General features: G+C 35.4%; 1 pseudogene; it reads left to right on the top strand.

The window, feature by feature from the left end:
• The first annotated feature begins 2,374 nt into the window (after positions 1–2,374).
• LOC148869382 (putative polygalacturonase At3g15720) lies at positions 2,375–14,001 on the top strand (annotated as a pseudogene).
• The last annotated feature ends 607 nt before the right edge of the window (positions 14,002–14,608 follow it).

Here is a 14,608-nt window from a genome sequence, read left to right as displayed (position 1 = left end):
TAAGTAACTATGCTGTTGCTTAATCTGTTTCTAGAGGGGAATGCCAAAGAGAGTTTTGGGTTTGGCTTGGTTTAGATTTGGCAATTTCTGCCTTCCCTTTTATGCGTCCTTTATCATGTCCGCAATCAAATATTTGAAATTCTCTCTTTGATTTTCTCTTCTCTGCTCTTCTCCAAATTAGCGAGGAATTTCACAAAATTTGTTAAGAATTTCCCTTCAACTTTTTGTTTTTCTTATTTTATATCAAACCAAACATAGCCTTAAATTTTATTTTTTCTTTTTTCTTTACTCAAAAAGTGTTGTATATGCAGCAACAAAGAGGAGATGGTGATTCTCGTGGGCTAGAAATTAAAGTTTTATACCTTGGAAATCATGATTTCAGAGTTGAAACTGATGGATTAAGCATGGATGTTAGTTTATCTCTTTAAACCCAGGTAAAATCATCGGTGCAGGTACAGAGACCTATTTTTGGTGTAAACAGGGTTCCACATGGTTGAATTGGGAATTGAAGTCACAGATGGATGTCATGTACCAAGAAGCTTGATGTTTTTAAAGTTCAGCTTGAACAGAAATTGAGGGAAGAGGATAAGTGGTTTTATATTAGTCAATTAGTCAAGTTCAATGAGGGATAGCTATTCTAGAAGTATAATGGATCAGTTGGACATGGGAGTACTTACAGTTAGAGCCTAAACTGTCTAGGTGTAAACAGGTTCTGTTTCTTGCCTCACGCTCATGTCACGTCGAGGTACTGCAGAAGAAAAAACTGCCAAATCCCAGTCCTATATCATCTCCTCCATTTTCTCCCTGTTCTCGATACATCTTTTACTGTTAAAAGGTCTAAAATTCATTACTGGCATGCCCACAAGAGAGAGTAGGGCCATAGGATGTGGAGTGCATGAAAAGACACAAAACTGTAGTGCACTAGAATACAATCCACAATCTCTTGTAAAGGTCCCTACCCTAGGAACTCTCGCCAATACAAAGCATCCTCCTTACACTACCACTAGCAAGACTGACTGCTAGAGCATCCACCAAACTAGGAATCCAAGTGACTGTTCACTGTATAACGTCCAGGCCAGCAGGCCCTTTCATAAACAGTATTCATCAAGAGTACCAAAGTGACTCACAATGTCTATTAGTAACCTTCCACCTCCGCCCTAGCAAATTCCAAGGCAAACATCAATACAAGTGCCAGCTGAAAAGTGGCCAAAACCTCTTATGATCAAATTGTTGGAGCCTACTGTCTGTAAGAAGACTAATACAGTCTCCTATCCCAAGGAAACACAAGTCAAAGTTGAACCCAATTACCCCTGGAGGAAAAAAGAAAACAGATAGGGTGGTAGGGATGCTGGTGTCTATTTATCTGAAAAAATTGAGTCATGTCCAGTTAAGGGTGACCCAGTTCAATCCATTTATAATTGAACAAAAATATGGATCCACGTATCAATTAGTAAAGTCAGTTTGAATGTTACCTATTCACTAAATAGTCAAAGATTGAAGTATTAAAGATGAAGGAACCTAAAATGTTTTGATCTTTTAGTTTAACTTATTAATAGAACCCAACATCTGGAATCAACCAGAATTTGATCTGAATCTAATCTAAAATCTAATGGATAATATTTTCTTAAAATTTGGTTTCAGGTGAATCTTTTTTTTTTTTTGATCAATAACAATAGCTTTATTAAGAAACAAAGCCAAGAAAGGAATAGGGAGAGATAATCTCTCTTAGCTCTCCCATAAAGGTACAAGCCAAAAAACAAGAAAATTAGCAATTACAGTTGAGCCCAAAATTAGGATCCAGGTATATCTGATTTGATCCATGCAATTTATTGCCCTATAGGGTGGTGATTAAAAGACCTGATTTGTCTATGCATCTAGGGCCATGCAATAATCTGCTATCTCCTATGATATCCACAGCAAAATCCCTAAACTCATATCTGGTCAAGGCTCAAGATACAACAAGCAACCTTTGTAGTAAACTTTACAGCCTTCTCTGGAGTATCAGTGAAAATCCTAAAACTCCGGTCCTCCTAGGTGCTCCTTAATAATGCTGCCTGTGAACATCTCTACACTATATTCCCTTCCCTGGTAGGTTGGTAGGTATAGGATGTTGGGCTAAAACATACTTAGAAAATCAATAATGGGCTGCCAGAATAGGATGCTGGTAGGTATAGGTTGCAAATTCAGTCTTTTGCAGCAGTATTGGATAAGAAAAATAACCATTTATTTTTGAACTGGCCAATTTATAGGTTGTCTCTTTGTAGGCTTACAACATCAGCTATAGCATTGTTATTCTAATTTTGGACCACCAGAGAGAAATGCTTTGGAGAAACTTAAAATAATAGAAAATCATGGTAAATTTAGGACAACCAGTATGGATAGGCATGTCTCTGGCATTTCCAGCTTCCAGGAAGAAGATTTTGTCTTGATGGATGAGGATGTGGTTAGACTATTGCACACAAGAAAAAGAAAAACGAAAAAAACAGAAATAATCTGTAGAAAAATCCGATTAGAATATTCATCAGAATTATATCATCTTAACACTCAATTTCTCCAACAATAAGCAAAGCCCAAATAGAATTAGGTACATTGTGTGAACATGAAATAGAGAGAAAGAGAGAGAGATACAGAGATACCTGTGAATCAAATGTTGCCGATGTGCGACTGAGAGAGAAACCGCAATAGAGAGAGATTTACCTGTCAAATGTGACTGTGTGCGAGAGATTATGAACTTCAAACTTCTATTTAAATCAACTTAGACAAAGAACTGAGATTATGAACTCTATCAAGGGTAAATAGATTTGATTCTCATCATTTTTTATTAGAAAATGGAATGAGTGAATAGTACACCAAAAAAATTGGTGAACAATTTAGTAAGAATCAGCAAGTCAAGGAAATACTGAGATAACCCAAGAACCAAGTGCCAATCACAAATCCATAAAATGAAAAGAATAACAGAGCGTTAGAAATTAAAATATCAACTGTCAGAATGAAACAGTGAGATATAATAAAAGTTGGGGTAGGTTAGGTCAATAAAATCATGTCATATTGTTTACTGCTGGATCTGGATCTGGATAAAAACTAATATCAAGTCGGTATATCACTACTTGAGAGAATGAATCCTCAAGACATCTTCGTGATTGATCGATTGTAGAAAAAAAACACCACGAGATTACAGAAAAAATAATAAAAGTTCCACAAAATTTACGGTGCCTTAGTTTGATAAAAACAGTTTGATTCTGCTATTTCCCCCTTTTCTTGGGGTCTTGAGCCCTAAAATTTTGAAGTATCATTCATGGATACATGAATTTGAAAAATCTAACCTCAAGTCTCTATTGGCAAACTACTAGCGTTCAACACAAATAGGATTTTATTTCTATCAATGCCCGATGAATATGAAAAACTAACTTTTTCATTTAGAAGGAACACTATAAGAAAAAGAAAAAAAAAAAAAAAAAGCAATGTCAAAATACCGACGGAAAAGTTTTTCTTAACCTGGAATGTGAATAACCTGAGATAGATCAAAAGTTGAGGAAAGTTTATCATATACGGATGAAGGTTTTTTCCAGATATTGATTATGGATGATAGTGAGATAGAGAACTAATTATTAGGTGCTCTGTACTCCACTAACAGACTTGCTCCTAATATCTTTCAAATGTTGAAGCTTGACCTCTTCACAACTCTGGCACTAAGGTTAGAACACAGCCGGTATTCATACTCAAACAAAAAGCAACAAAGCAAAACGAAGCATGCTCATGCTTACCGAGAAAAAGGCGGAAATCATTAGGCTGAAAACTGTGACTAGCTCTTTTCCATATGCAATTATTGAGTCACTACCAAACCAAATAAAAAATTCTGGGTTGGAGAATTACCTTCGTCTCTACGAGTGAAAACATGATTTTGGCAGCCGAAACCCACGCTGTTGACACTACTGTTGCCGATTGTGCTGTCCGGTGGATAGCACAGAGAAACTGATAAAAAACACTTGATCGGGTTAGGTCAATCGCAGAGAGATAGAAGGGGGGAGAGAGAGAGGTGTCAACCTTTCTCAGATGCCGTCTGTTAACACCGGCGTCGCAAAGTACCGGCAGGAGAGAAGTTGGCGGAGCTCCAATTGAAAGAGGGAGAGAAATAGAGAGGGCGGGAAGAGAGAGAGAGACTATAGAGAAGGCGGGGAAGTGAAAAAAGGGGAAGAGAAGAGGAAGAGCGTACTTTCTTGCCGCAATATTTTACAGCGGCAGTTATAACTGACTGCCGCTGCAACAATTATTTTTAGCAGCAGCCCCTTATTACTATCCGCTAAGCATTCCTACGTAACAGTTAAAATAGCCTAAGCTATTTACAAAGCCATGAATTGTAAGTACAGATTAAAATAAATTATTTGAAGAAGAACGGATATATCCGATGCAGATTTATGATTTTCACTGTATAGTTATAAACATTCAAAATTTCAATAATTTCCGCGAATTGGCCACTTACCCTGACAGACAATACTTTGAGTCTAAACCCTGACTCTCATTCTCCTTAAATCATGATTCTTGACCTTAGAAGTATAAATTATGAATGACAAAATAAAAAATAAAAAGACAAAAAACTCCTGACCCACATGAATATAAAACCTTGCAAGTGCAAAACTTGCAAGTCGATGGTTGTATTGTCAATTATAATAACAATCATGGGCATTTGTTGGTATATAAATTTAAACTTATTGCAGATGTTGGCCCAAGAAATGCATTCATTAAGGCTAAGTATGAAATTGAATGGAAAGGACCTGTTAGACAAAAAAGAGGGTCTAGGGGAACATGGTTGAGCTCAAGCCCAAGATGGTGTAGGGGTGGGGTCCATTGTAAATAGGCATTAGTTCCATGCCACATAGCTATCCTTAAGCATCCCACTAAATTAAATGTAAGAATTGAATATTGATGTAAGGCTCACTATATGTAAATTAGAGATATTTTCTCTTTGATCACATTAAATTAGAGTGATTCTTTCAAATCAAGAGATTCTCTCAAAAAAAAAAAAAAGCAGCTTAGTGGGGGTCATTTAAATGGCTATAATTACACCAAAATTAATTAAGGAAAATCATGGCTGAATAAATTACTTTTATGTGTGAGACCCAACTAAAAAAAGGCAAAAACTAAAGACACCCAATTATCTCACATTAGTATAATTGGAAGAAAATAACAAAATATTATAAAGTTGGCAATGAGAAAGATTTTCTCTCAAATCATGCCAAATTTGAGGGTTCACCCAAATCAATTTGAGGGATTTATTCAAGTGAAACCCAATTGAATGGCAATTACCATAGAAAAGGAAATATGGTTAGCTAATGGATATAAGAAGGACTAGCCTAATCGGATTAGGGGAAATCCATCAACCCCTAGCCAAGTGGCCTCTTTAGCAAGGCCCGCCAATCAATGTTGATCGGATTAACTCAATTTTGGTGGAAAGGATCATGTTAATAGAATTGGACAGGGCATCTCAAGTTAATCTTGTGGGCCCCCTCTAAATTAAATAAAAACGAAAGGAAGTCACCATGTCAAAGGATTGGCTTTCCTTCCAAATACGATTTTAAGGAGAGCATGTTATTTTACAAAAAAAAAAAGAAGATAAAAAAAATTAGAGAAGGAAAGGAGATGACAGAAGAATCTAAAAGAAGTCTAGCTCCCACGTTGCTATTAAAGTTTCAAGTTAAATGTTGTTAGCCACGTGTAAGGTTTAAAATTTCGATATGGGATTTGCATGGAAATCAGACGTTTCATCTTTTTTCATGCGTATCGGTAGCGTATCGACGAAAAAAATACAATCAAAAACTAAAAAAAAAAAAGGAAAGTAAGCTTCTTTTCCCCGAAAAACATTAAAACCATTAAAATGGTAAATAATTATTAATTATATTTTCGCATAGAAGTTATGACAATGCATGTTTTATGGTTGGATAGGAGAGTTGGGTTTTTCTCATCCCATAAAACATTAAAACTTAAGAATTATAATTTCTAAATTATAGTTAAGGATAGGATTTTAATGAAATTATAATTAGCTACAATATATTTATTCATAAAACCATTAAAATATATTAGTTTAATGTAAATACACCTCACTGAGGTCTTATATTTAGTGTTTTTTATGAATTTTTACGATTTATTAAAGTATTTATAGTGTTTCCAACCGTATCTATGTGTATCTTAATTTTCTCTGATACACATGCGTATCTAGGGCGTATCCCGATATGTCTCTTAAAACTGCTTTTCTAATACATTTAGCATTTATGATACTTTGAACATTGGCCATGTGCATGTCAAGAGGCATGCTCCACTGAAATCATTCTCTTCATCTTCGGTTCTCTATTCAGCTTCCCCCCTTCAGCTCCTCAATTCTACTCCATTGGCTCCATTTCTTTTGACAAGAAAAAGGAAGGGACGACTACATCCAAATCAAGGAAGGAAGAATCAAAACTTCATCTCATGAACCACTGAAGATTTAAAGCTAGTACAACTCCATGCTACATTAGTTTGGGGATTTCGATCTTCAAATTCTCACTGACAAAAGCCGTTTGTCAATTTACTACAAAGTCAAAATCTTTTGTCAAATTCTTTCAGCCAAGGAAACTTCCATCAAGTTGCCACATCCAAAAGAAAAAAAAATTCTCTTACAAGTAAAGGTATTTCATTCTTATTCTAATAGTTGATTGATCATGAGAAAAAATTTTTCAATTGTTGTTTGCTTCTCATAATCATGAGTTATTGTAGTGACTTTGGATTTTGTCCAAGACAAGAGAATTAGAGGGTGTTCTTCAACAAAAAGAAGAAAAAGAAAAACATTTCTCAGAAAAAAAAAAAGAAAATCTCTTTGGATTTGTCTTCATTATTTCTTGTGCTCCAAATTTAGCACGAAATTTGTGTCGACAATGGAAACCTCTAGCTTCTACGTTTCGATCTATGGTATTTACTTACATGAAATTCGAGGTAAGGTAGTTTCCTTGCCATTTCCTCAGAAAATGGCCCAACCAAATAGGAAATTCAAACCTCTACCAAAAAAAAAAAAAAAGGAAGTCCAAACCGTTAGGGTCAAAACACCAACACACCACCACCATGTCGATATTTTGATCTCTTGGCTTTGAATATTGCATCTTTCTAGAGGGAAATACTTAAGTCAAATTAGTATTGGCGTTTATGTTTTGGACTTCAACATTATTTAGGGCCCATTTGATTCACATCTAGAATCGGAATCGGAATGATCTATTCCCATAGTCTATTTGGTTCAGATAGAGATGGGAATTGGAATAAGCAGAAATGGGATTTCATTCCCAAAGGAGGGGCAGAGAATGACCATTCCCTCATATGGGGGAATGCTATTCCAGCATGAATGGAAATGGTATTTTGGTTCCACAACCAAATAGTTGGAATCAAAGTATCCCATTCCAATTCTGATTTCAGATTCCTATTACGGCAAACCAAATGGGGCCTTAATGTTTTGGTGCCATTTGCAAAAGTATCCTAAGATAAGATGGTCATTCCCGCTCAATTTACTTGGTTTCTTTGTATGTATAATAGTTAGAGGTGCTCATGATTTAGTTAATCAATCATAGGCTATTTTTTGAAACTGAACCAATACTATCGGTTTTTATAATTCTCTGAATCACCATCACCTATTTAAAACTGGTTGACTGGTTTCGATAGGTTCACTTTTTCAAAAACCAAATCATTCCTTTGGTTTTTCAAAAATTCTGAATTGAAGCTGAATCGATCAATTTGATTAACTGCATATCTTGATTCAATTTTCTTGGTTCGATTCATTTTTTGGTTTTTTATGGCCACCCTTAAAAGCAGTTGAACCTGACCTTACTGTCTACTTCAGTAGTTTATTTGCTTCATTTCCGTGTCTAATCGGAAGGGGTGTAACTCGAGTTGGCCCAAATTAACATTTTACACTGCTCCAAACTTGGGCCTTCGAGACACGCCCATTCAAAATTTGACAAAATCCCAACCCGAGCCCACCCAAATTGTATTTGTCTATTCTTGTTATCTGGTCTTTTTGGATGTACCGTGAGCATTATGACAATGAAGACTTTAAAAAATTCAAAGGAAACTGAATGCAATCAAACATGGGCGGGTCTCATCTAGTTTTAATTCTAAATGATCAATATCCGAGCAGTTCCAGATTTTCTACTAAGGCTTAGTTTGGAACGAGTACAAATACAAATATGTACTGTGCAAATACATATAAAATATAAGGTTTTACATAGTACATATTTGTATTTGTACTCCTTCCTCTGCGTACTTTGAGTGAGAAGAAGTGCTTGTACTGAGCTCTTCATTCATTTAGGTTCGGGGGCTGGAGGTCTTAGTGTGCATTAAAAAATTTCTCAGTTAATAAATGGATAAGTTTGTCAATTTATATCGAAAATTTGGCTTTTATACACTTGGGACATAGAATTAGGGAATTTGATTCACCTGATCTGACAGAAAGATATAAGGGTAAGTTTATTTTTGGCTGATTTAAGTGCAGTGGATTTTTAGGAATTAAGAAGCGATATCCATGATTATGAGGCCATTAAAAAGTGAGAATAAAAGATAAGACATGCACTAATCTAGACATAAATACCATACCAAAAATAACAAGCTTCGCAGAATCAATAGATCCTACAAGTTCAAAGCCTGCTATGCTATATTGCTATATATACATGACATGGGAAACAGGTTTCATTGTGACAGTTTTATTCGTTTTACTGCTTAAATGGTAATCCCTTCTATTCCTAGCTACTACTATTATTTTTTTGCTACCAACTACAATGATAATCAGATTTATTGTCATGATTTTGGTTGCAGGAGTTCTTCACTACTCTTTTGATAAACTTATGTGCAATTTTGCCTGTATTGAGTAGTAGATTAGCTTCTGGAGCATCAAATTCTTTTGATGTGGTAAATTATGGAGCCGTTGGAGATGGCAGAACTGATGATTCCAAAGTAATTAACCCTATCTATTTACACTCAGTACAATTTTAGCATGTGTGTGTGGTATAAAAGGAATGGTGTATGTTTAGCAAACACCCCCGCCAAGATACTTAGGCTGAGTTTGGAAGGAGTACAAGTGCAAAACCTTATATTTTGTATTATTTTGTATTATTTTGTATGTATTTATGTTATACATATTTGCATTTGTACTCCTTCCAAACTGAGCCTTAGGAGCTATTCTACTATGTTCTTTATTTTTGTTTTTGAAAATTGGCATTTTACTACGTGAACTGTTTTCCTTGTTGCCGATTTCAAAAACAAATCAAAACCATCTTCTTTGAAAATAGTTTGTTTCTCAAAACAAAAACACCAAAAAAATATGTTATCGGTTGTCTATGTGGTTTTGTTTTCAAAGCTGAAACCAAAAACATGTTCTTAAATTTCTAGTTTCAAAAACTTATTTTCATCTGGTTTTTTAATACCATGTATTTCTATATATAGATCATCTAATTTTTATACTACAAAGATTGTTTTTGTTTCATTGACCATTATTTTGATGGCTCCAAAAAAACATATATTGCTTTTCCAAACAAAACCATTTTTTCCCCTTTGAAAAAAAGTCAGAATTCAATAAACATGTTTTTTTTTTTTTGCTGCTGATGTGGTAATTTCATAATTAAGCAAATGAAAACAAAATAACATTTATGTTGTAGATCGAACACCCCTACCAAATACATAGATGGTGCATGGCAGTCAGTTCAAGGGTGGAATTGATTCAGTCAGTATCAAGCAAGGTTTTTGAACCGCCGTTGATCCGGATGGTCGGACCATTTGGCCTGAGAACCGTTAGGCAAGTGGTTCCATTTTACCCCAAATTCGTTTTTTAGTAAAAAACTGCTGAAAAAGTCAACAATCCATTGACCTGGGTGGTCAAACCATTAACCTATCGATCCATTCAATGATTTTTTACCATTTTTTATTTTTAATTATTTTTTACTTTTTTAATTTATTTATCAAAATAGGCCATCCGTTTGAACCGGTGGCCAAAATGATTCTATTTACAGGTCGTTTTTTAAAACGTTGGTTTGAAGGGTGGAGTTAATCCGGCAATCAATTAGTCCCTAAACCTTTTACATAGATAAGAATGATGTTGGCTGAGTGAATAACTAGGTGACACAACCAGTCAAACGGTCAAACAATTGGTGTGCATGGTTATCAGGGCATAGATTAGACATTAATTAATTCTTATTTTTTATATTTTTATTAAATTTTGTCAGTGATAATAATAGTTTTCATCTAATATATATATGTTTTTTAATTTGTTTAATATGATGAATATGTAGTATAAGAGATATTCAATTTTCTTCAAACATTTTGTAATGTAATATTATTATTATTATTATTATTATTATTATGATATATATTTCATATTTTGTAACCTACAATTGAACCACTGACCTGCCACCAAGCCGAGGAAAAGTAATTCGATTTTCAGGTTATTTTTTAAACAAGGGGCAAGCGTTTACAAATAGATAGGACTGTATTCCAATTTATCATCCCCTTTGTTAAATATGAAAACACCTTTTATAGGTGGGTACTCAATTATTTTAAGATTGATACAATGGTCTCCCAAATAAGGTTTGTCAATGGTATCCGTTTTTCTGAATTTGAATTTGTATCTCATCAGATCATGGACCAAATTAAGGAAGAGAGTTGCATCATGTTGGTATCCGGCACTAAAACTTGTCAAACTCAGATTCTTGATCTCACAAGTCCAATCTGTTTATAATTGGATAAAAATATGGACCCCGCCCACAGCAATGTAGTCCCATAATATTCAAATGTTTATACCTATGCCTACATATAAAATAATATTCATCTATATCGGTAAAGTTGGTTTGACTTTATAATTCTACCAAAGAGATATATTTCTGATAGAATTTATTTTCATGTCATGTATTTTAATTTAATCTTAAGACCCCGTTCATTTTTTGATAAGTTATTTATTCAGATAAATGCAGTTATTTGGATAAATTTTTCGTCGGGAACACTTATCCTCATAAGTGCATTTATCCATGCTCTTTTATTTCTCATGTAAATAAGGAAATGCCCATTTTATCCATAAAAATCCATTATTAAAAATGACATTTTTGTTTTGCTCAGGTGTTGATAATTTTCCCACATAAATCTGAAAAAAGAACAAGGGGTTCTTGGTCAATGGGAACCAAAATCCCATTGACCAACTTTCCTCCTCTCAAAATCTGAAAATAGTACACCCCCTAAGTGGTATTCAATATCCAAATCTGATGGATAAGATTCACTACAAATATTAATGGCTCAAATTTAGATTGAGATTTATCTGATTCATCAATTGAATCCATTTGAAACTATATTTCTTTTTCTTTTCATCCAATAAAAATTAAACCTAATATTTTCTGGTATTGTGAGCATTTGGAAAGGCTTTCTTGAATGCATGGGAAGCGGCATGTGGAGATGCTTCTGGTTCCCCCACCCTCATCATACCAGCCATGAAGACGTTCTTGTTGCATCCAGTGGAGTTCATTGGTCCCTGCAAGTCCAATAGTGTTTATGTTCAGGTAAACCTACTGATCAAATTGCTAGTGTTTCATCATATTAGTGAGGTTCCCTTTGATTAATCTGGACTTCTTAGATCCTTTCCATGGCTATATATATATATATATATATATATATATATATATATATATATATATATATGGCCATCTTCAATGGAAAGTTCTTTTCATAAGTTAATTAATTAAAAAGGAAAAAAAGGTTGACCTACAGACTACAGACTATTGACCTAATTCTAACTTTATCTGGGTTAACTCAGAATGTTATCTTTCTTGAATATTATTTTATTTCTACTTACTTGACAACTTCCAATTCACCTTTACTAGGGTAACGCCGCACAGCATAACCTCGCCGTGAATTGGGAACATCTCCAGATGATGACATTATCAGTTCTAATACCATCGTCGGGGATGTTCCCAACACATGGCGACATGGCGAGAATGTGCTGTGAAGCGTTGTGGGGCGGAGTGAATTCCACTAGGGTGCACTATTTGCAGTTTTCATCGAATGTTTGTTTAACGAGAGGGTCAAACAAACTAAAATCATTTGGACAGATTTTTGTGATCCAATCAATCATTTTTTCTTTTAAGATAAATGGAATATTACAAACTGATCAGCCTCTCATCTGACTAGGATTCCTTGTGTGTTTGCCAACAAACAGCCATTAACACATGAGAATTTCAATTAGCAAAATGCATGTAAATAACCACTTATATTAATCAAGAACATATTGTAAGTAGAAAAATCTCTTTCACCCAAACCGCCACAATGCAACGCTGTTGTACAAAACACGGATCCACAGATGTTAAAAAATTTTTCAAGTGCTCATTGAATTATGCATGTACCATCATTTTTCTAGTAGATGGAAATTATATTTACACAGTGGTGAAAGCAGGTTCTAGGGAACATAATCTCACCCAGTGACAAATCAGCTTGGAGTGACTCCACAATGGGTAAATGGCTTTCCTTCGCGCATGTAAATGGTCTCACCATCAATGGACCAGGATATATCGATGGCCAGGGTTCTACCTGGTGGAAACAATCATGCGAAATCAACGAGTTATATGTATGTAAAATATTTTCATTTTCATTTTCATATCCATTTTGTTTCCTTCTTAGTTCTTCATCTTCGTTTTAATTAACTTATCTGGGTTACTGTATTTTTCAGGCAACGAAATGCCAACGACCAACGGTAAGTGCAAGTTCTTTTAATTCCTCCTTTCCTTTAGCAGAGGCCCAGAGGGCTATTGTCTGAACACCAAACAGGTCTTCTGAAGTGCCTATATATAAGTGTGTGTTTGGTGATGGTTCAGGCACTACTCTTTAACCAATGTAACGGGCTTCGAGTAGATGGGCTGCATCACGTCAACAGCGCGAAGAATCATATCTCTATACACAGCTGCAATGATGTAACTTTGAACCAACTCAAAGTAACTGCCCCAAAAGACAGTCCAAACACAGACGGTGTTGACATATCCAATTCCACCTATGTTAGAGTCATGAACTCTGACTTTGAAACGGGTAAGTTAATTCCTTCTTTTTCATTTCCATTTGGTTATGTTGAAGCATGAATAACCAGATCGACTGTTTTATTTTTCTTTTCTGCCATAGGTGATGACTGTATTGCTATTAATTCTGGCTCCTCCTTTATCAACATCACTTATGTCAACTGTGGACCTGGTCATGGGATAAGGTTTGTGCAACCCCATTTTGGTTCAGTAGTTCCTGGAAAGATCAGTAGTTTGGTAGTGTGGGGAGCTTGGGAAACAGTAAAATATGCTAAACAGTAAACCTGTTATTCTGTAGTGTGGGGAGCTTGGGAGTATCAGGATCTTATGCCACTGTGGAAGAAGTACATGTGGAGCACTGCAATTTCTTTGGAACTCAGGCTGGAGCAAGGATCAAGACATGGCAGGTAATGGAGCTCTCATGGTAGAATTAATATGATCATCTAGCTGCAGTTATAATTCATGGTCCTTTAATTAATGTTTGCTTCTGAAACTGTCGTCTGTCCAGGGGGGATCTGGGTATGCCAAGAGGATCTCCTTCAATGCAATCACAGTCAAAGAAGTGGATCACCCTATTATTATTGATCAATATTACTGCCCTCGTGATAAGTGCGAAAATACAGTAAGAAGGATGAACTATGTTTACACAGTGGTTCTTTTTTTTTTTTTTTGTCTGAAACATGCATATAGCTAACTAAATGATGATCTTGGGATGACAATGAAGACCTCAGCAGTTGAAGTGAGTGACGTGACTTACAGTGGAATTATTGGGTCTTCAACCAGCGAAGATGTTATCAGTCTTCGATGCAGCGAGAGTGTTGCTTGCACAAACATTGTGATGAACCATGTTAACATAACAACAACAGCTCCAGGAAAAGAAGCTCGCTCTTACTGCTTAAATGCTCATGGAAGTTCCAAAAATACAAATCCTCCTGTATCTTGCCTATAGTAATTATGCCCGTGGTTATTCTGGTTAGATCATTAAGAGTTTAGCTAGGCATGGATGTAATTTCTGTGTTGAATAATGCATGTAGTCCAGCAGGCTTTCCTTTGCCGTTGTTAATTAGAAGTCTATCCCTGTTATGGGTCCTTTATCATGTATTTTAAATCAGTGTTTTAAAAGGCCTGACAGGCATATGCATGGGACGTGCACCCAAAATGACCTGAAGCGTCCGCCAGAGGCGCTAGCTGACACCTCTGAGGTGTATGTCTCATACGCTTTCTTCATGAGGCGTGTTAGAGACGTACCTCTCCTGCACCTCATGCACACCTCATATAAAAAGATAGAAAAAAAAAAGAAAAAAAAGGAAAAGAAAGGAAAAGAAAAGAAAGGGAAGGGAAGGGAAAGAAAAAGAAAAGAAAAGGAAGGGAAAGAAAAAGAAAGAGAAGAAAAAAAAAAAGAGAAAATGAAAGAAAAGAAATGAAAAGGAAAGAGAAGAAAAGATAAAGGAAAAAAAAGTAGTCTTCCCTTGGCTCCCAGCTCTGCTCTGATGAGTCGCTCACTTGCCTCTGTTTTGACACGATGACCCCGCCTTTCAACTAGTGCTATGCACATT

This window comes from Nelumbo lutea, chromosome 2 (assembly GCF_056320005.1).
Source record: "Nelumbo lutea isolate HS-2025 chromosome 2, American lotus-T2T, whole genome shotgun sequence".
Classification (NCBI taxonomy): domain Eukaryota; kingdom Viridiplantae; phylum Streptophyta; class Magnoliopsida; order Proteales; family Nelumbonaceae; genus Nelumbo; species Nelumbo lutea.
The sequence above is the reverse complement of the archived record's forward strand: the minus strand, read 5'-3'. Positions and strand labels throughout refer to the sequence as shown.